Source organism: Dendrobates tinctorius, unplaced genomic scaffold (assembly GCF_039654945.1).
Source record: "Dendrobates tinctorius isolate UK_male_01 unplaced genomic scaffold, ASM3965494v1 ptg000003l, whole genome shotgun sequence".
In the NCBI taxonomy this organism is placed as follows: Eukaryota; Metazoa; Chordata; class Amphibia; order Anura; family Dendrobatidae; genus Dendrobates; species Dendrobates tinctorius.
In genome coordinates this window covers 43,439,763-43,463,952 of record NW_027361671.1, presented here as the reverse complement: position 1 = coordinate 43,463,952, position 24,190 = coordinate 43,439,763, and positions in this window count along the sequence as shown.

Below are 24,190 nucleotides of genomic sequence, written 5' to 3'. Positions count from 1 at the left end.
GAATGAAGTTAGTCAGCAACGCTACATCGCTTCCCCCACTGTAAGCCCACCGGTTAGCACACCACCAGCAGCAAATGTCAAGGTATCGTCACAAGGGCAAAGCAGTCATGGAATCACAATGTTATTGCTACGAAAGACTGAATCTAGGCCATCAGCAACACCACCAACACCATCACCAATCCTCTCTCAGTCCGCCATGTCCACCGCTAGTTCCACCATATGCAGCTCTCAAGTCCAGCTCACCCTACCAGTGACTCTGAGTAGGGCAAGAAAGTACTCATCCTCTCATCCACGTACACTGGCTTTGAACGCCCACATTGCCAAACTAATCTCGTTAGAGATGATGCCCTACCGGTTGGTTGAAAGCAAAGCTTTCCGTGAGCTCATGGCCTATGCAGTACCACGCTATGACCTACCCAGTCGGCACTTCTTTTCGCGAAAAGCCATCCCAGCCCTCCACGTGCATGTGAAAGACCGCATTGTCCATGCACTCACGCAATCAGTGAGTGGAAAGGTGCACCTCACAACAGATGCATGGTCCAGTAGACATGGCCAGGGCCGTTACGTGTCCATCACTGCGCACTGGGTTAATGTGGTGGATGCAGGGTCCACAGGGGACAGTGGTGGTGGGACAGTGCTGCCTAGCCCATGGTATAGGAAACAGTTGGCTGTAGGCGTTCAACCCTCCTCCTCCTCCATATGCGAAAGCTCGTCCACAAAGCGCAGTCGCACGAGCACTCCATCCGCAGCTGCCAGTGTTGCACACGAGGTGTCCCACTATCGAACAGCTAGTGGTAAGCGTCAGCAGGCTGTGTTGAAGATGATGTGCTTGGGCGACAACAGACACACTGCGGAGGTACTGGCCGACTACTTGCAGCGACAAATTGAGTCATGGCTGGGCAGTCTACATCTTGAGGCAGGCAAGGTAGTTAGTGATAACGGCCGGAATTTTGTGGCAGCCATAGCCCTTTCAAAACTCAGACACATACCTTGCCTGGCTCACACCTTGAACCTGGTGGTACAGTGCTTCCTCAATAATTATCCGGAGTTAACAGCCCTGCTCCATAAGGTGCGAAGACTGTGCTCGCACATCCGCCGGTCGCCCATACACTCCAGTCGTATGCAGAAGCTGCAGCGATTGCTCCACCTTCCCAAGCACTGCCTAATTATCGACGTTGCAACAAGGTGGAACTCCACCCTGCACATGGTTCAGAGGCTGTGTGAACAGAGGCAGGCGGTAATTCATTTGTCGGAGGATACACGGGCAGGCAGTTTGCAGGCAGACATGGAGTTGTCTGGTGTGCAGCGGTCAAAGCTGAAAGACCTCTGTAAAGTCCTTCAGTGTTTTGAGGAATGCACACGGCTGGTAAGCACAGACGACGCCATCATAAGCATGAGCATCCCACTTATGCGTCTGCTCATGCAAACTTTGACGCACATTAAGGAACAGGCGTCTGCAGCCGAGGAGGAAGAGGAGGAGGGAATTCTTGATGACAGTCAGCCATTGTCTGCTCAGGGAAGTGTCATGGACTAGGTGGAGGAAGAAGAGGAGGAGGAGGAGGAGGAGGATGATGGGGATGATTATTTTGGGGAGGAGGATGCATCTCAGGGGGCAAGAAAAAATGTTGGCGTGGCTAGGTCAGGTACAGGGTTTGTGCGTGACTGGAGGAGTTCTGAGGGTACCTGATCTATCCATGTTTGCTCTATCTGCACTTGCACCCCCTCAAGGGGTGTACAGGCTCATACCAGCAATGTGAGCACCGTATGGCCAGGCAGTAGAGTAAGTTTAAGAACACAATCCACTGATGGAAATCCATTATCAATATAGGTTAATAAACCTTTAGACTGGACATGTTGTAACCTCGGATACTCCAATATAATTTTAATCCTACAGAAGAACATGGAGATATAGTCCAATTTATAGAATAAGAAATCTCTTTATTAATATAGTCTGAATAGAAACACACGTAATACAGACAAAAGACTAAGTACTCATACAAGGTTCATATATGGTAGCCACAGCAACAGACTAAGTAGCAGAATGGGTATAGACAAAAAATACGCAGAGCAACACAGTTACTGCCATCACAAGAATTTTTTTCCCCAAAAAAGTGCATAGTGCATAATCATAATGAACAAACAGAGCTGTATTGCACAGGGTCCACAGTAGCCACAAAGGTATATATCTAAAAAGGAGGTCCTAGATGGAAAAATCACTGCGGAGAAAAAAAGAGTCTTACCCATAAATATTTGCAGGTGAGCGTGGCACAGGAAAAGAGCAGCCCCGACACATGTTTTGCGTGGGCTTCCTTGGGGGACTGCGAAACATATAATGTTCAAGAGTCCAGCACCTGGCACTCACTCCTCAAAGCGAGCACCGTACGCTGTCTGGCTGTGCGGCCAACGCATGCTCACTCCCTGGTTCTGAGAGGCCCACGTGTAACTTCTCCCTGGCCTTGGCACCGCACTCTCTCTGTCTCTGCAGAGCGCAGCGCACACCTGACTCAACTGTCTGCCAGCAGGAAACTAAACTGCTTTCCCGCACTTCCTGTACTCTGCTGGATCTCACCACGCCATCTCTAAGCATGTCAGAGGTCCTGAACAGTTTCTCATTCTTTCCCCCAGCAACACTGAATGCAGCCTCGACAGTTCCGGACCCGGCATTGCGCAAGTACCCGCAGCCCAGTCTTCCTCCTTACACCGGCACAGGGAAAGAGGGTAAAAATTCTCCATTTCAGGTCTTTGCTGGAAAAGATGAAATTCTCACTGATTCTCCAGAGGTTCTTGAGGTAAAAGAAACATGGGATTAGTTTGGTACGGCTCAGTTGAAGGATGACACCCTTAGATATGCAAGGGGGAATGTTGTCGTCATTAATGGAGTTTCCCAATATCCAGGAGCTTACCAATAGTTTCCCGCTTTGCTATGAATAAAGAGCTATTGTATAGAATGATCAGGAAAGATGTAGAAATCATTGAGCAATTGCTAGTCCCTAAGGCTTATTGGTGCAGGGTGCTTGATATAGCTCAAAATCATGTTCTAGGGGGACACTTGGGGATCGAGAAGACCCAGGACAGGATTCTCCAGAGATTCTTCTGGATGGGGATGTATAAGGAGATTGAGGATTATTGTAAGTCCTGTCCGTATTCCAAATAACTGCTCCTATGACAATTTTTGCAGCCCACTAGCAACTCTCCCCATCATTGAAATACCATTTGTGAGGATAATAGGAAATATTGTAGTCAAAAGTATCGACCGTGAGTTAATTTTTATGTTTTCTCGGGCAGGGATTCCAAAGGCAGCACTTACTGATCATGGCACACCCTTCATGTTAAAGGAAATGAAGGAGCTATGCCAAATGTTGAAGATAGTTCAAATACGCACTTCGGTATATCATCCTCAATTGGATAGACTAGTTAAGAGGTTCAATAAGCTGAAGCACATGTTATTAAAGATAGTGGAAAAAGATGGATGTAATTGGGATTATCTTTTACCATATTTAATTTTCTCTGTGAGAGAAGTACTGTAGGCTTCTACTTCTACTGGTTTCTCACCTTTCAAGTTAGTGTATGGGAGGCACCAAAGAGGTCTGCTGGAAAGTGAAAGAAACATGGGAAGCTGAGGATACCCCATAAAGAAGTGTTATTGATCACATAGCACAGATGCAGGACCGAATCAAAAAAGTGTTACCTATTGTCAGAGAGCACATGCAGAAGGCAGCATGGTGGCTCAGTGGATCGGGCTGAGCCTTGCAGCGCTGGAGTCCTGGGTTCGAATCCCACCAAGGGCAACATCTGCAAGGAGTTTGTATGTTCTCCCTGTGTTTGCGTGGGTTTCCTCCGGGTACTCCATTTTCCTCCCAAATTCCAAAGACATACTGATAGGGAATTTAGATTGTGAGCCCCATCGAGGATAGCGATGATATTGTGTGTAAAGCGCTGCGGAATATGTTAGCGCTATATAAAAATAAAGATTATTATTATAGAAGACCCAAGAGGCATAAAGTTGAGTGTATAATTGGGTGGCCAAAATCAGAAACTTCAACCCAGGAGACCCTGGGTCTTATTGCCAACAGTTGAAAGCAAGTTTTTGGTGAAGTGGATGGGTCCATATGAGGTAATAGAGAAGGTTAATAAGTAGATTATAAGGTACATCAACTGGAAAGAGGTAAATCAAACAAAGTTCTCTGACCTGCCTGGGAACACCCATCTAATAAAACATGATATAGTTACCAAACTGGGTAAGTAAACAAACCTTAAACGCGAGAAGCAATCTCGACTAAAGTCAAACGTATGTTGGAACTGGGAGTAATCGAAGAGTCCCGAAGTGAATGGTCTAGCCCGGTTGTGTTGATTCCCAAACCAAATGGGACCTGAAGGTTTTTCAATGATTTTTGAAAGTCAAATGAAATCTCTAAATTTTATGCATATCCCATGCCAGGGTAGATGAACTAATTGACAAGTTTGGTAATGTCAGGTACATAACAACTCTGAATCTTACCAAGGGTTGTTGGCAAATTCCGTTAACAAAAAGGGTCAAAGAAAAAATGTCTTTTTCCACCCCAGAGAGTTTGATCCTTGTCAGGTGGATCAGCCATCAAAAGTGAAAGCAGCACGCCATGGAGACTTCAATGTGAATGATGTTTATTAGCCCATCCGGCTATATGCCCATACAGCGCGACGTTTCGGTCCAAAGATGGTACGGACCTTTCTCAAGCACGTCGTGCTGTATGGGCATATAGCCGGATGGGCTAATAAATATCATTCACATTGAAGTCTCCATGGCGTGCTGCTTTCATTTTTGATGGATAGTTCTGAGGTTTGGTATATGCCTGAAAGCGTGCACCCACTTTTTCCTTTCTTCTTTTTTGTGCTGCTTTTTCATTTTTTCACTATGTCAGGTGGATCAGTGATTGATGTCTCCTTCGTTTTTCACATACAGCTTGATGTCATCCATTTAGAGTTGGTGGCTGATTGTGAGTCTCTCTTGTATCCATAGCCAGACTCTGTAATTATCTGACTGAGAGGGATCAAGCCTATGCAGAACAGCAATGGGGACAGTGCATCACCTTGGTATATGCTGCATTTGATGGTCACTTGTGCTAGTTGTCTTGAGTTGACTTGCAATGCTGTTCTCCATAGCCCAATTGAGTTTCTGAGGAAGGTTCTTAATTTCCAGTTGACATTATAGAGAGCCAAGCATTCACAGATCCATGTGTGTGGCATTGAATCATAGGTTTTCCTGTAGTCAATCCAGGCTGTGCTGAGATTGGTCTGTCTGGATCTTGATTCTTGAGTGACTGGTCTATCTACTAGGAGCTGGTGCTTAGACCCTCAGGTGTTGGTCTCAATGCCTTTCTGAGCTGGATTCATGTACTGGTTCATGAGGTTCTGTAGCTTGGTGGCTATGATGCCTGACAGAAGTTTCCATGTTGTTGTAAGGCAGGCTATTGGGTGGTAGTTGGATGGAACTGTCCCTTTGTGAGGATCCTTCATGATCAGCACTGTTCTTCTTTGTGTTAGTCAAGCTGGGTGATGGCCATGCGTTCATGTACTGCTGTTAATTTATTTAGCCAGTAGGTGTGGATCATATTTGGGCCAGGTGTTGTCCAGCTCTTCCTGTTCCTGACACACACACACTATATATATATATTTTTTTTTTTTTTGTACAAGTAATCAATTGCAAAGAAATATCCCAAACAGGTAATATTGATCACCTTTCATGCGTTTTTTGAAATATAGTCATTAACTGAAAGAGAAACATCTGCATAGGAGGCTTAAAACTGGATGATAAATAGCCAATCTCTGCTACACTGGTGAGGTTTTGGAAGACAGTCTCAGGTCGCAAGTCATACACCATGTCAAGACTGAGAAACAAGACACAATGTTGCATCAACAAGGTTTCTGCTAGGCAAAGATTTCAAAGCAGACTGGTGTTTCAATATGTTTTGTTCAATCTCTTTTGAAGAAGGAACAAGAAATGAGCAATATGGAATACCGTAGTTGCAGTAGCCAGCCGAGGAGCATCAGATGAAAGATACATCATGCTTACTTCCCTTCAAAATCAGATGTCCAGCAATGATTTGGCTTCATAGAGCCCTGATCTCAATATCATTGAGTCCGTCTAGGATTACATGAAGAGACAGAGGAATTTGTAACAGCCTATATCCACAGAAGATCTGCGTGAAACAACCTTCCTCCAAAAATTGTGTTCAGTTGTACCTAGAAGAATTTATTGTAAAAAAAAAGGGGTAAAAAAAAGAAAAGAGAAAAAAGGAAAAACAATCCAGCTCACCGTACTGCCCTGCTGGCAGAATCCAAATCCTTGCGCACGGACTTGACCAGGCAGTCAATCAACAGTGAAAAAGAAAAAAGAGAAATTCCAGCGTGAGAAATGGAAAATTAAAAATCCATTTTATAGTGCCAATGCATATTAAAATTCCAGCAGGTACAGCATACTAGTCGGATGACTGCAGAACAACGCGTTTCGACGCCTCAGGTCTTAATCATGTTCTGACATTAAATGTAACCAACTTCCTTTTATTGGATTCTCCCACCTGCAAAAATCAGAAACACATGTGTGGACTGCTCCAAAGCAGCTCCCAATATGGTAATGGTGGGAGAGCCAAACAAAGAGGAAAAAAAAAACAAAAAAAACAGTCAATGTAGACAAGACAACATAAATAACATATACAATCTAAAAGGGAGATATATATACTCCTAATGTAAGATGAAAAAGATGAATATATAGCAAAAAGGAAAAAAAAAATATATATAAAAAAAAAAAAAATAATAAATTTTTTCCAATGGCAATAACATATTTCAAGGTACATATCACATATTCATATCCCATACATAATATACTAAAATTAGATCGATAAGTTACATTGCAACCTCTGAATAAAAATGTGGGACGAACATATTCAATAATGTAATATAAGATCTTGTCGGCTATTCATACCATCCGGATATCTAGTGCCCAGGGTGAAAATCCAGAAGGACTCCCTGTTCAATAGTTTCCTTCTGTGATCTCCACCCCGAATTGGTCTATGCACCTGTTCTATTCCCATAAAATGAAAGCCGCTAACAACCCCTTTGTGAACTGTGGCAAAATGCTTTGATACTGCAGAAACCGCAACAGCATTGTGATTAGACACATCTGAGAGATGCCTCCTAATTCTAACCTTCAGGGGTCCCGTGGTGCAACCCGTGTATTGAATATTACAAATATTGCATGTTATTAAATATACAATATAAGAAGAATTACAATTTATTAAATTTTTAATGGTAAATGTTTTTTTATTTACCATAGAAAAAAATGTTTTTCCTTTTTGTACAAAATTACAAGTTTTACATCTAGCTGCACCGCATTTGTAAAAACCCTTTAATGTGATCCAGGAGGATCCCTCCGTCTGGCCGCTATCACTTATAAAAAGACTAGGGGAAAGAATAGTACTAAGTGTAGGTGCCCGTTTAGCAACACACCTAATATTACTCTGAATCACCTGTTTTAAGATAGGATCCTCATTAAGAATTGGTAGATATTTTTTGACAATACCATTAATAGTATTAAACTGATTACTATAATTAGTTGAAAAGACAATATTGTTATTGGATTTATTTTTCATATAAGATGGTTTGTGTTTAAACCAGGGCCGGACTGGGACTAAAATTCAGCCCTGGCATTTGAAGTTACACAGGCCCACTAGTCACATGGTGACTATATAATATTTTTGTACAGTTGTAGGTTACCAGCAGTGAGAGGAGATTAACACGACTATATAACATGTAGTCACAGCTGTGTCCAGTATTTCAGCTCAGTCCTATTTATTGCTTTTAGGTACAGTACTCCTCCCAAAGCTCTGTCCCTTTTGTACGCACGGTGACAGAATTCCTGGCAGAACTGCTATCCATTGGGCAACCAGACCCCCTGGTCATAGCTGCCCCTATCTTACCTCCCAGCTTTTGAGGAAGGGTAAGAGGGACAAATTCTGTGGCGCGCAGAGCGCGCCGCTGCAAAATTTAGGCCACGCCCGGCCACACTCATTCCACAACTAGTCACACCCATGTCCACGCCTAATCGCACCCATTTAGCACTGCTGATCACACTGACTTGTACTGAGGGCACAGTGGCTGGCATTATGGGCACACTGACTGGCACTAAGGAAGAGAGAAAACAGAGAGAGAGAAAAAGAAAAAAGAGAAAGAAAGAAAGAAAGAAAGAGGAAAAAAAGAAAGAACAGAGAGAGAGAACAGAGAGAGAGAGAAAGAAAAAAGAAAGATTAGAGAGAGAAAGAAAGAACAGAGAGAGAGAGAAAGAAAATGAGGGAAAGACAGAACAGAGAATGAGAAAGAAAGAACAGAGAACGAAAGAAAAAGAGAGAAAGAAATAAAGGAAGATTCTATAAAGATACTATAGCAGCCCGGCTCCCATTGTAGTGCCCACCTGAGCCTCCCGATGCAGGACATATCATGATCCGCTCACATGGCCGGCATCCCCGATTCCAAGGCGATCCTGCTGTCTGCGCTGTCGGAGGAGGACACGGTGATGGATCTGAAGCATTCTGGTTCTGTTACAATCTCCTCAAGAAATTATCTCATTTCCGGTCAGCTTCAAGCACATCACTTCAGGAGGAACATCATGTGTGTGTTTTAAAATGCTCCTCGGGGCTCCGCCGTGTACTCCTGTGTCCGTGGGAAAAGCACGCTTTGTATGCTTCATACACACTTGGCTCAGCTCCGTACATCCCGTACACATATGGCTCCACTCCGTACACACACACAGCTCCACTCCGTATACCCCATACACACGCGGCTCCGCTCCGTAAGCCAAGTACACACGCGGCTCCGTTCCGTACACCTCGTGCACGCGTCTCTGTTCTGTACACCTCATACACACACGGCTCTGCTCCGTACACCTCATACACACACGGCTCTGCTCTGTACACCTCGTGCACGCGGTTCTGTTCTGTTCCGTACACCTCGTGCACGCGGCTCTGTTCCGTACACCTCGTGCACGCGGCTCTGCTCCGTACACCTCGTGCACGCGGCTCTGCTCCGTACACCTCGTGCACGCGGCTCTGCTCCGTACACCTCGTGCACGCGGCTCTGCTCCGTACACCTCGTGCACGCGGCTCTGTTCCGTACACCTCGTGCACGCGGCTCTGCTCCGTACACTTCGTGCACGCGGCTCTGCTCCGTACACCTCGTGCACGCGGCTCTGCTCCGTACACCTCGTGCACGCGGCTCTGCTCCGTACACCTCGTGCACGCGGCTCTGTTCCGTACACCTCGTGCACGTGGCTCTGTTCCGTACACCTCGTACACACACGGCTCCGCTCCGTACACCTCGTACACACACGGCTCCGCTCCGTACACCTCGTATACACATGGCTCCGCTCCGTACACCTCGTACACACACGGCTCCGCTTCGTACACCTCGTACACACACGGCTCCGCTCCGTACACCTCGTACACACACGGCTCCGCTCCGTACACCTCGTACACACACGGCTCCACTCCGTACACCTCATACACACACGGCTCCGCTCAGTACACCCCATACACATACAGCTCTGCTACATCTACCCTGTAAACCCCTCCTGACCCCACACATACTTATCTCATCCAGCACCACGACAACAGCACAGCAGAGTCTTGCAGACACCAAGAGGCAAGGCTGAGCGCACAGGACCTGTGATGAGGTCACAGGAGGGGCGGAGTCAGGGGGTCACATGATCAGGGGTCTGGACAAAGGCTCCTGATCATGTGACCCCTGACTCCTCCCCTCCTGTGACCTCATCACAGGTCCTGCGAACAGAGAAGGCAAGCGATACTGTGAGTGGCTGCGGGGGTGGGGGGTCTCATGCTGCGTCGAGGATGGGGTGCGAGGGGGGGCGTGGTGGATTATCTCCCTGCAGTGCGGGAGGAACTTGGAAACTATTACCGCCGTGCCCGCAGAGGGCCGGCGGCAGGAGCAACAGTGGCCGCAGCAGCTGGCAAGCGGCCAGATGATCGGGCGCTGCCGCCCACGGCCCACATGACAGCGGCCCAGCGGGAAAATGCCCGGTTGGTTATATTGCCAATCCGGGCCTGGTTTAAACAATAAGTCTTCTCTATTGATTTCACTTACGATTGATTTAGCTCTATTGAGAATCCAGGGACGATACCCCCTCTTGAAAAGGCTGGTATTCAAATATGAAGCAAACTTTTGTATACTATCCTCTGGACCACACCAAATCATCAGCAGATCGTCCAAGTATCTGCCATACCATAGCAGGCATTTGGAAAATGGGTTCTCATCAGAGTATAGGAAATCCTCCTCCCATCTCGCCATAACAATATTTGCAAGGGAGGGGGAGAAGCGAGCTCCCATACTAACTCCTCTGCACTGCAAATAAAAATTTTTATCAAAAGAAAAATAGTTATGCTTTAGGAGAAAATCAATAGATGAGATTATAAAATCTTTTAAACAGGTGTCATAGTCACTAAATCTGTCTAGATGTTGAGATAGACAGCGTAATGCAACGTTATGAGGTATAGATGGATATAGAGAAATTACATCGCAGGAGAGCCAAGAGTAATGAGCTTTCCAACAAAAATTATCCAAAGCCTTAACAACCTCTTTAGTATCCCTGATATAACCTGGTATATCAAGAATCAAAGGTTGAAGAAAATGATCTATCCAACCTCCCAAATTCTCCCTCACAGGATGTTGATGCTCTAGATAATGCTGATATGGCTATTTCTAATTGTAGTAACACTCCTTTTTTTTCTTTTTGTGAACAGAAGGTTATAATGTATAATGGATCTTCGACTCCTCTCTGCTAATGGTGATACAGCTTTGATTAAACCTACTATGTTTACACAACCTGTACTCTCTAATCGGGAATATTATCCAGTACAATCACGACCTCCAATACTGGATCTGTTCCAGGAGCTTATTGTCACTGAACTTATAGAGTTGAATGTTACAATGGTCCCCCCTAAGGATAATCTAACACATAGGGAAAGATTAGCCCTGAAAGAGTTAAAACTTAACCCTGATCTTACAATCAGGGAGGCTGACAAGGGGGGGGGCCATGGTATTATTGAATTCAGGTTTATATAAAAAATTGATTCTTCGGGACCTACAGGATTTAGACACCTATATAGAGTTAGATCAGGACCCCACTAGACACTATAATAATTTATTATTGAAATGTCTGGAGGAGGGGGTCTGTGTGGGTGCCATTAATGAGAAAACTAAGGATTTTTTATTTAATAAAAACCCTGTGGTTCCAATATACCATTGTCTCCCAAAAGTTTATAAAGATGTATTTCCTCCCCCACTGAGACCAATAGTTTCAGGCATTGGCTCATTGGGGGAGAATTTGGGAGGTTGGATAGATCATTTTCTTCAACCTTTGATTCTTGATATACCAGGTTATATCAAGGATACTAAAGAGGTTGTTAAGGCTTTGGATAATTTTTGTTGGAAAGCTCATTACTCTTGGCTCTCCTGCGATGTAATTTCTCTATATCCATCTATACCTCATAACGTTGCATTACGCTGTCTATCTCAACATCTAGACAGATTTAGTGACTATGACACCTGTTTAAAAGATTTTATAATCTCATCTATTGATTTTCTCCTAAAGCATAACTATTTTTCTTTTGATAAAAAATTTTATTTGCAGTGCAGAGGAGTTAGTATGGGAGCTCGCTTCTCCCCCTCCCTTGCAAATATTGTTATGGCGAGGTGGGAGGAGGATTTCCTATACTCTGATGAGAACCCATTTTCCAAATGCCTGCTATGGTATGGCAGATACTTGGACGATCTGCTGATGATTTGGTGTGGTCCAGAGGATAGTATACAAGAGTTTGCTTCATATTTGAATACCAATGAATTCAATTTAAAATTTACCTGTTACCATCATTTGACTACAATGATTTTTCTGGACGTCACCTTATCTATCAGTGATTTGGATGTTGTCATAGTCACCCCTTATCATAAACCTACTGCCACTAATTCCGTTTTAACGGCGGATTTTTGCCATGCGGCACAGACCAAGAACAATATTCCGGTAGGAGAATTAATTCGAACAAAACAAAACTGTTCCCAATCCAGTGATTACAATAGGGAAGAAAGTCAGGTTTGCAACAGGCTTTCCAAGAGGGGGTATCGTCCCTAGATTCTCAATAGAGCTAAATCAATCGTAAGTGAAATCAATAGAGAAGACTTATTGTTTAAACACAAACCATCTTATATGAAAAATAAATCCAATAACAATATTGTCTTTTCAACTAATTATAGTAATCAGTTTAATACTATTACTGGTATTGTCAAAAAATATCTACCAATTCTCAATGAGGATCCTATCTTAAAACAGGTGATTCAGAGTAATATTAGGTGTGTTGCTAAACGGGCACCTACACTTAGTACTATTCTTTCCCCTAGTCTTTTTATAAGTGATAGCGGCCAGACGGAGGGATCCTCCTGGATCACATTAAAGGGCTTTTACAAATGCGGTGCAGCTAGATGTAAAACTTGTAATTTTGTACAAAAAGGAAAAACATTTTTTTCTATGGTAAATAAAAAAACATTTACCATTAAAAATTTAATAAATTGTAATTCTTCTTATATTGTATATTTAATAACATGCAATATTTGTAATATTCAATATACGGGTTGCACCACGGGACCCCTGAAGGTTAGAATTAGGAGGCATCTCTCAGATGTGTCTAATCACAATGCTGTTGCGGTTTCTGCAGTATCAAAGCATTTTGCCACAGTTCACAAAGGGGATGTTAGCGGCTTTCATTTTATGGGAATAGAACAAGTGCATAGACCGATTCGGGGTGGAGAACACAGAAGGAAACTATTGAACAGGGAGTCCTTCTGGATTTTCACCCTGGCAACTAGATATCCGGATGGTATGAATAGCCGACAAGATCTTATATTACATTATTGAATATGTTCGTCCCACATTTTTATTCAGAGGTTGCAATGTAACTTATCGATCTAATTTTAGTATATTATGTATGGGATATGAATATGTGATATGTACCTTGAAATATGTTATTGCAATTGGAAAAAATGTATTTATTTTTTTTTTTTATTATTATTTTTTTTTTTCTTTTTGTTATATATTCATCTTTTTCATCTTACATTAGGAGTATATATATATCTCCCTTTTAAATTGTATATGTTATTTATGTTGTATTGTCTACATTGACTGTTTTTTTTTCCTCTTTGTTTGGCTCTCCCACCATTACCATATTGGGAGCTGCTTTGGAGCAGTCCACACATGTGTTTCTGATTTTTGCAGGTGGGAGAATCCAATAAAAGGAAGTTGGTTACATTTAATGTCAGAACATGATTAAGACCTGAGGCGTCGAAATGCGTTGTTCTGCAGTCATCCGACTAGTATGCTGTACCTGCTGGAATTTTAATATGCATTGGCACTATAAAATGGATTTTTAATTTTCCATTTCTCACGCTGGAATTTCTCTTTTTTCTTTTTCACTAGAAGAATTTATTATTGTTTATTATTTAGTATTGCTTTGAAAGGAAGGGTCCGGTCACACCAAATTTTGATTCCTGTTTTGTTCATTCACTCTGTATGCTGTTAATTCTTTAAAAAAAAAAAAAAACACTTCTATTTTTTAAAGCATTCTTAGCAGCATTTTTACAGACTTGCTTAAAACTTTTGAAAGTGAAGTATAAATAGATAACATAGTATTTTTCAATATAAATATCTTTTAAAAAATATTCATGACTTTTAGTTTTCCATCAATGTGAGCTTTTTTTTTTGCAAGACAAGCTACATTTTACATAAGTACTGTACTACTTTGAGGTACATAAGATGTCCTGAGTGATTAACATTTACTGGTTAATGCTGGTTAAAAGAAAAACTGTCAATTTAGTTGAAGTTTAGTTATGGTAACCACAACTCCCTTTTTACATGATAAAGTGATTTGTAAGAGGAAAAAAGTTACTTTGGTTTCATTTTCTTTTTTGTTTTTCATTTCTTTTTTTTCCTGCCAGGGGACTGTTAATGATGCAAATGCTTGATTGCTTCAGTAGTACAAAGCATAGTAATTTTTCTATATCCCATCAAAAATCATTTTTTAAGAGACTTTCACTGTTTCCAAAAAGACTAATCATAATATAAATGTAAAAAATTAGAATATAAGCATAGCTATAACCACAGTATGTTGTGGTATATACATATACAGTTAGCTTTCAATACAATGTGAACATGTGCTATCTAGCTGGCATATTAAATGTACCAGAATGTTTTTCCAGTACTTTTCTTCCTGTAGAGAGATATTTATATGACTACAGTGCTATAAGAATTTCCTATTCATATTACAAGAGAAGCTATTTCTCAGTGAAAGCACAGTGTCTCCTGAGGTGTGCATTGGGCAAGGAGCCATGGCAGCAAAAATAATAAGGTAGAATACATTTTTCCTTTTGTCACAGTGGCGCTTAGCTATCAAAAGCCTTCATATGTGTGACTATAAAGTACTGCTTACCGAAACATCCTCATGAGACTATAGATCACTTAGAATACATAGATGGATTTAAAATTTATGTTAATTTTCTGATCTAAATATCTTTTTATCTAAACTTTGTAGGTAAAACTAATGCAGCAATATGCAAGCAATGCTAAAGCAAAGCATTTTCATCCATCTATAATCTAATATATAAAGCTGAATGTGTGTATGTTTGTATGTATGTATGTGTGTATGTCCGGGATTGGCATCTGCACAGTCGCAGCTACAGCCACAAAATTTTGCACAGTCACGTGTCTGGACTCCGAGAGTGTCATAGGCTATGTTGTGAGGCGAAATTTTAACCCCGTGCATTCCAATTCACCAAACAATTTTGCCCCTATCTACATAATGGGGAAAAAGTGAAAGGAAAAGTGTTGGAGGCAAATTGACAGCTGCCAGTTGGGAACAAGGGGGACTTAAAGAATGAGAGTGATGGCGCCAAAGAGTATATACTGTACAGTTGCTAAGGTGGGGCCTTGACATGGGATACTCACCACACACGGGGATATGAACACACACACAAAATGCGCCACACACTACCACGTGCTTCAACATATATACCACCCTCAGCGTACATTTCACCACACATATACCAACCTCGCCACATAAAAGTCGAAACACAAAAGTCGCCACTCAAAACTTGCCACGCTGTCCCAGAGCTGTTTAAAAGATGAAAAATGAGCTGTGATTGGTTGCTATCAGCAACAGTTTTCTCTGTAGACAGTTGTGGTAACTGAGGCCTATTATTCTTATCATTTCTATGGTGTTATTGTCCTTCTGTAAAGCTGGAAATAGCACAATTTATTACCGTGCCAACACAGACCACCCTCTGACACAGACTGCAGGGGGAGCCCAGTATGACACAAGATAGGATTAGATACATAGCTCAGCAGTCAGTATCACACAGAATAGGATTAGATACACAGCTCAACAATCAGTATCACACAGGAGAGGATTAGCCACATGGCTCAGCAGTCAGTATCACACAGGATAGGATTAGATACACAGCTAAGCAGTCAGTATCACACAGGATAGGATTAGATACACAGCTCAGCAGTCAGTATTACACAGGATAGTAATAGATACATGGCTCAGCAGACAGTATCACACAGGATAGGATTAGATACACAGCTCAGTACACAGTATCATACAGAATAGTATTAGATACATGGCTCAGCAGACAGTATCACACAGAATAGGATTAGATACACGGCTCAGCAGTCAGTATCACACAAGATAGGATTAGATACACGGCTCAGCAGTCAGTATCACACAGGATAGGATTAGATACACGGTTGAGCAGTCAGTAACACACAGGATAGGATTAGATACACAGCTGAGCAGTCAGTAACACACAATAGGATTAGATACACAGCTCAGCAGAAAGTATCACACAGGAGAGGATTAGGTACACAGCTCAGCAGACATTATCACACAGGATAGGGTTAGATACACAGCTCAGAAACAGGATGTGCCAAAGGAGAGGACATTTCATTCCAAGAATTCCACTCATTCCATCTGATTCATTTTTTTATTTTAAACGCCTCCAGTTTCCAGTTCAACTGCTATTTGCAATGTCCATTAACAATGCTCAGGGACAGTCCTTGAAAGAAGTAGGGATCAATTAAAGTAGTAGAGATCGATTTGCAATATCCATGCTTTTCTCATGGTCAACTTTACGTGATCTGTTCAAGAGTTGGAACTGCCAAAAATCTGTTCATCTTTGCACCGAAAGGAAAAACCAAAAATGTTGTTTATCAAAAGGCTCTTGAATGAGTTGAAAATAAAATACTATCAATACTTGGGTAATCGTTTAGTTAATTTGTGTTGCAAATCTGTAGTGTTGAATATATGATGTGAAATGTTTTTATGTGCAATATAATCATTATAATTTGTTATAACTAACCACAGTTGGTTACTATGCCCAGGCAACGCCGGGCTCTTCAGCTAGTAATCACATATTTTTACATGGAACAGTTTTTGATACTTTAATCATAATGTAATGTTATGTTAGACAAAGTGAACTGGTAAAAAAAAAAACACATTACACTACTCAGAGTCCAAGTATTATCATTTCCACTGTAAATGCAAACCATTGTTTAACCCCTTCACCACGTTGGGTTTCCCGTTTTTGAGTTTCCATTTTTTTTGCTCCCCTTATTCCCACAGCCATAACTTTTTATTTTACCATCAATATGGACATGTGAGGACTTGCTTTTTGCGGGACGTGTTGTACTTTTGAACGACACCATTGGTTTTGCCATATAGTGTACTGGAAAACAGGATCAAAATTCAAAGTGCAGTGAAATTGCCAAACAAAGTGCAATTCCACAATTGTTTTTTGTTTTGCTTTTTTTACCACATTCACTAAATGCTAAAACTGACTTGCTATTATGAGTCTCCAGATCATTATGAGTTTGTAGACACCAAACATGTATAGGTTCTTTTTTATTTAACCCTTTCGCGCCTGAGCCTGTTTTTGCCTTCGTGACCAAGCCAATTTTTTCAATTCTGACCAGTGTCACTTTATGAGGCCATAACTCTAGAACGCTTCAACGGATCCTGCTGATTCTGACATTGTTTTCTCATGACATATTGTACTTCAGGATAGTGGTAAAATTTCTTAGATATGAACTGCGCTTATATGTTAAAAAAAAATCGAAATTTGGCAAAAATTTTGAAAATTTTGCAATTTTCAAACTTTTAATTTTTATGCCCTTAAATCAGAGAGTGATATCGCACAAAATAGTTAATAAATAACATTTTCCACATGTCTACTTTACAGCTGCACAATTTTGGAAACATAATTTTTTTTTTTTTTGGAAGTTATAAGGGTTAAAAGTTGACCAGCGATTTCTCATTTTTACAACAAAATTTACAACACCATTTTTTTTAGGGACCACCTCACATTTGAAGTGAGTTTGGGGGGTCAATATGACAGAAAATACCCAAAAGTGACACCATTCTAAAAACTGCACCTCTCAATGTACTCAAAACCACATTCAAGAAGTTTATTAACCCTTCAGGTGCTTCACATGAATGAATGGAATGTGGAAGGAAAAAATAAACATTTAACTTTTTTTCACAAACATTTTACTTCAGAACCATTTTTTTTATTTTCACAAGTGTAAAAACAGAAAATGAACCACAAAATTTTTTGTGCAATTTCTCCCAACTACGCCGACACCCCGTATGTGGGGCTAAACCACTGTTTGAGCACACGGCAGAACTCAGAAAGGAAGGAGTGCCGTTTGACTTTTTCAATGCAGAATTGGCTGGAATTGAGATAGGACGCCATGTCGCATTTGGAGAGCCCCTAATGTGCCTAAACAGTGGAAACCCCCACAAGTGACCCCATTTTGGAAACTAGACCACTTAAAGAACTTATCTAGATGTGTTGTGAGCACTTTGAACCCCCAAGTGCTTCACAGAAGTTTATAACGTAGAGCCATGAAAATAAAAAATCATTTTTGTTCCACAAACATGATCTTTTAGCCCCCAATTTTTTATTTTCCCAAGGGTAACAGGAGAAATTGGACCCCAAAAGTTGTTGTCCAATTTGTCCTGAGTACACTGGTACCCCATATGTGGAAGAAAACTACTGTTTGGGCACACGGTGGGGATCGGAAGGGAAGTAGTGACGTTTTGGAATGCAGACTTTGATGGAATGGTCTGCGGGTGTCATGTCGCGTTTGCAGAGCCCCTGATGTGCCTAAACAGTGGAAATCCTCCACAAGTGACCCCTTTTTGGAAACTAGACCCCCCCAAGGAACTTATCTAGATGTGTGGTGAGCACTTTGAACCCCCAAGTGTTTCACTAAAGTTTATAATGTAGAGCCGTGAAAATAAAAAAATCATTTTTTTCCACAAAAATGATCTTTTAGCTCCCAATTTTTATTTTCACAAGGGTAACAGGAGAAATTGGACCCTAAGAGTTGTTGTTCAATTTGTCCTGAGTACGCTGGTACCCCACATGTGGGGGGGACCACTGTTTGGGCACACGGTGGGGCTCGGAAGGGAAGTAGTGACGTTCTGGAATGCAGACTTTGATGGAATGGTCTGCGGGCGTCATATTGCATTTACAGAGCCCCTGATGTACCTAAACAGTGGAAACCCCCAATTCGAATTCCAACCCTAACCCCAACACACCCCTAACTCTAGCCCTAACCCTAGCCCTAACCCTAGCCCTAACCCTAACCCTAGCCCTAACCCTAGACATAGCCCTAGCCTGCCTACCTGCTTTTTTTTTCTTTACTTTTTTTTTTATTTTTGTGTTTTTTATTTTTTGTATTTTTGACTCATAGTAACGCCACTTCTCCTCTGATCTCACACTGACAGATGATCAGAGGAGAAGCAGCGTTACTGTGTGACAAGATCGCTGCCTGACACAGCTGTGCCAGGCAGCGATAAGCTGTGCCAGGCAGCGATCTAGTCACACTGTAACGCTGCTTCACCTCTGCTCATCTGTCAGCATGAGCTCAGAGGAGAAGTCGCGTTATAATGAGGGAGATCGCCGGGAAACAAGCAGCTTTCCCAGCGAGCTCTCTCATTGGCTGCTGTGACGCGACGTCATCAGGACCTGAACCAATCAGGTCTCGATGACGTCGGGGGTCCCAGCATGCATTGTGCACCGGGATCCCCACATTATAAGGTATGAGGGGGTCCCGGGGGGCACAAAACCGCCGACAGTAGATAAACGTCGGCGCTGCACAAAGCCCAGCAAGCGCCAACGTTTATCTACTGTGGGCGGTCGCGAAGAGGTTAAGTGGTGAAAAAAAATCCAAAGTTTCTAAAAAAAAAAAAAAAGTTGCCAGTTGCGTAGCGCCTCCATTTATTGTGATCTGGAGCTTGGTGAGGGTTTTTTTTTTTGTGTGCTGAGCCAACGTTTTTATGGATACCATTTTGATGTAGATTCAATCTTTTTATTACCCGTTATTGCATTTTAATGCAATGTTGCAGCGACCAAAAAAACATCATTCTGGCGTTTTCATTTCTTTTCTCGTGACACCGTTTAGAGATCGGATTAATTAATTTTTATGTGTTGATAGATCGGACGATTCTGAACTCGGCGATACCAATTTTTTTTTACTTTTTACTTTCTTCAATAGTCTCCATGGGAGACTAGAAGCTGCGATCATCCAATCGCTTGTGCTACACAGAGCTGTGTTTCAGTCTAGTGAAGCACTCCATACACGATCGTGTTAAATGCCGCTGTCAGAGATTGATAGTGGCATTTAACATGTTAACAGCTGCGGGTGAATCGCGATTCCATCAGTGGCTGTTAGGGGCACATATCAGCTGTTGACATGTGCCAGAAACGTTGTGGGGTCATCGCTAGAGCCCACAGCAAAGAGGGGGAGGCCACCTTAGATGTAACTATACGACTAAGGTGGTAAAGGGGTTAAGAACACAATCTTTGACGGTCCTTTAGATATTAAGTGAAGCATGTATAACCACCACTCCATTCCAATGAGACATTTCAAAGACTTTTTCTCTGGACCGGTGGGAACCTTAACAATCAGCTGGTTTAAAATACCATTTTATTTAAATTGCATAACCCTTTACCTTTTATCCTATTTTAACTTCTAACACCAAGGAATTATCAGGGAAAAGATCAGCGTTTAGTACACGCTCGGCAGCCCTGTCGGGGCATACATTCGAACCTCCCCCCAAGCAAAACAGGATTTGGCAGTATGTTCCAACGAGACCATAGACTATGATGGTGCCAGCAGAGTGAACAAGAGCTTTGCTGTGCTTCATTTGCGGGTGTGTACATTTACTGGAACGGACACTCAGACATAGTTGACTGCTTCTAGATGTCCACCTCCAGTAGGCATACACATCCAAAAATTATGCTTGACAAAGCAAACGTTCGCTCTGTCAGCACCATTATTGTCTATGGCCACCTCAACACATAGTCGGAATCCTGTTTTGTGGGGAGGTTCAGACATATGCTCCGACAGGGCCTCCAAGCGTGTACTGCACAATGTTAAAGCAGTCTTAGTAAGTAGAGGGAAACAGAAAGAACTGGGAGAAGAGGTACTGTGCTCACCTTTTATCATTGTGCTACTAAAGGTGTGGGAAGAATGGCCCCCGCCGAGTGTCCAGGCCGGAACCAAGGGGACCGTCATCTAGGTTCCGGGGGAAACTGTTTCCGGGGGACAGAGTTCAGGGACGGACTGTGAAGATGGACAGATGGGTTGGGGGAGGAGCCAGTATAAAAGGGGCGGGGAACGCTAGTCACGATGAGTCAGCAGCCGGGACAGAAGCAGCAGGAGCCCGTGGGAGCGACTGAGAGCCAAAGCGACTCACCAGAGCCAGGAGAGACGTTCACCTAGGACATCAGATGGACGGCGCCCAGACGACCGTCCGAGACCGAGAGCCGCTCCCCCGCTGCAACTCGCGGCCGTTGCTGCCTCGCCCCAGCCCACGGCTGCAGCCACCTCGCCCCAGCGCGCGGCTGCAGCCTGCCCGCGGTCTCTCACGGCCGTTCCCGCCTTGCTCCAGTCCGTGGCTGCGGCCCATCTCCCACCACCCGCAGCCGCCCTGCTCTCACCCATGGCCGCGGCAAGTCCAGTGCTGTCGGCAGCCACTACTGTCCCGCTCCAGTCCGTGGCAAGGGCTGGGCCATTGCTCGCTGCAGATTCCCCGTCACAGCTGTTAGCTGCACAGGTGGCCCCACCCCGCATCGCTGCCGATTGCCGCAGTCCGGGGGCTGCGGCCCATCCATCCAAAGACTCCTCCGGGGCCTGGGGTGCCCTGGTGTCACTGGAGTGCCGGAAAGCTCCAAGACTACGTCAACTCTTCAGCAGCTGGCCCAGCGGCTGCTACACCGAAGATCCACCATCCAGAATGCCGAGGGATGTCGGGATGGCTAATTTGACTATATAGTTAAGGACCTGTAGTCGGCCATACCGCGGCCCTATAGTGACCGGCTTTCGCCGGATGTAGTTGTGTTCTACTCTGTTCGTGTTTGCTTGTATTGAGCCCCTGCGAGGGCAACTCTTGTTACCCCTTTGGTTGGTCAGGCTACGACTGAGGACAGTTTCCTCTAGGCCTATAAAGGTTATTACTAAAAGCACTAAACCGTCTTGCGCCTCGTCACTGCGTCCTGCGTAACTGCTAGCTCCACATTGGCACAATCTGGTAAGTATGTGTTACAGGTCTAAATATAGTCAGGTCTACAGCAACTGCTGTTTCCCTGTACCTGAATCTAGAGCCTAGCAGATAAGAGGTAGATATAAAGTTAACTAAAAAGCAGGAATGATCAGGTATGAAGAGTTGAGTGAAACTTTTGAAATTCAAATTTAATTTTTCCACTCCACTGGTGGCCTCTTAAATAACATACTACACTATTGTACTTTTTTGCTTTAAAAATATAAAAATGTTCCAAAAATGTTCCTTTTTTGGAGACAGGTGCCTACAGTGCGATATATACAGTAGAAGTCATGGCTATTTATCAAGCTGTGTTCCAAGCATTCTCTCTTTTTGGATTTGTTGTTTGAAAAATGAAGAAGCATTTTTTAATTTTTGAACAAGCTATCCAAAAATTATGACTTTTTGGGGAGCATTTTTATGTTTCATATTGTACGTTTGCCCTGAGGCTGTTCATCGGCAGTGACAGCAGCAACAGTGTAGCATAGAATATGATGAACAGTCAAAGTGATTTCTGGCTATGTATGGCTGTATATGTATGGATGTGTTTTTTCTGTGTATCGTTATGTGCTTGTGTAGGATGTTTCAGGGTTTTCTAGGGCTACCGACATTGAGCGGGGACGCCACATCGTCAACAACTAGGGTGCCAACCTCCGCAGTTAGGAAGGGAAGTATTTGGGCTCAATAGGGTAAGCATAGCTTCCCCTGATATTTTGATTATATTCATTTTGTGATTTACTGTTCTAGACCCTGTGGGTTGGGATTGTCTACTGTTTTTAATTATTGAATTAAAAGGTATTTTTAGGGGTCATTATTATTGTGCTATCTTGGTGGGGTTTTTTTATTTTTCCTGATCCCAATATTTTCTCTGAGGTTTTTTGGTTACTACCAAGTTTTGCAAAAGAGCAATATTAAATGCTGGCCTGAGGGGAGCAGGAAACCCATGGAACAGGCACCAATGATTTCACCAATATTGGTGAAGACACAAGGAATTATCAATAAAAGCACCAAAAATTCATCCAAGAAGGAAAAGTGAGCATGCAGGTATAAAAAGCGGTAAGAAAAAGATTTTACCTGCTACTGGGTGGATGCTGAGGTTGATGCTGCAATTGCGGTGTGTAAGAGGTTAACTGCTGCAGAGCGATCACCTCGCCCGACGAACACCGTTTCGCTAGGTAGCTTCTTCTGGGGGGTGTGGAGGTATTTATGTGTTGTGAGTATATTTACAGTAAAGCGCGTGGTGCTCGATGTGTGTAAAAAATGCGTATAATGTGCTCCCATAGGTCAAAGTAGCGTGCGTCTGGTAAGTCCCTCCTCCCCTTGCTAATGGGACTTCCGGAGCTGCACTCGGTGAAACGCAGTGGAACGCACTGCTGTCACCTATTTGAGCACTTCCGGTAGTCAGAGGGAGAGTTCAGGACTCGCGCGTGCGCATACGACCGGGGGAGGCTGCGGTGAAGAATTGTAAATGAAGAACGGGACCTGTACATTGGTATACTGATTGCAGGTAGGGAGGAGCTGCGGTGATGAAACCTAAATGTAAACAAAGGGCATAATGTGAAGATTTGGGGTGTTGATTGCAGGCAGGTAATAAATAAATAGGGTAAAGAACAAAACTATTATAAATAGGAATGTGAAAACACCTAAAATAGGGAAAAGAGCAAAACTATTATAAATAGGAATGTGAAAACACCTAAAATAGGGGAAAGAACAAAACTATTATAAATAGGAATGTGAAAACACCTAAAATAGGGCAAAGAACAAAACTATTATAAATAGGAATGTGAAAACACCTAAAATGGAAATATACGATGAAAATGTGTAGGAGGACGATTAGTAGTCCAATATAAGGGTAATAGGTTGAAGTGCATGATGTGGGTGATATAAAAGGGGACAAATAATTAGGAAAAAATGTTGGACGTGAGAAGATAAAAGCAAAAATCATATAATATAATAACTACCTATATATTTATGTGTATAATTAGCTAGATCATATTGATGATAGAAAGTGAATGGGGGTGTGCAGTGGTATGTGATCGGAGGGGAAGTGGGATGAGGGAAGTGAGGAAAACTGACCCATCAATTATCAAAATGATTGTTAATACCAGTAAGGAAGGTGCGGACAAGCACCAATGCAATAACAAGAATAAGAAGGATATTATATAACAATAGGATACGGAGCACGTGTGAGGGGATAGGGAAACACATATGATATATATAGAGAATACGTTAGGATAAAATAGAAGAAATTATTAGATAAATTAATTAATATTATCCTGCTGATATAAAAATCAGTATCCACACCATCGGAATAGAAAATTCTAAAATAAAAATGAAGACTTATTTTCTAAGATGTCCATATTCCTTTATTTATAGAGATTTTCATCCTCTTTCTTTTTCTCCTAGGTTGACAATCGAATTCACAGCATCCCGGGTGATATCATCAAGGGCAGCATTAAAAAAGAAAGAGCACTGTTATGCACTTTAAAATCAATATG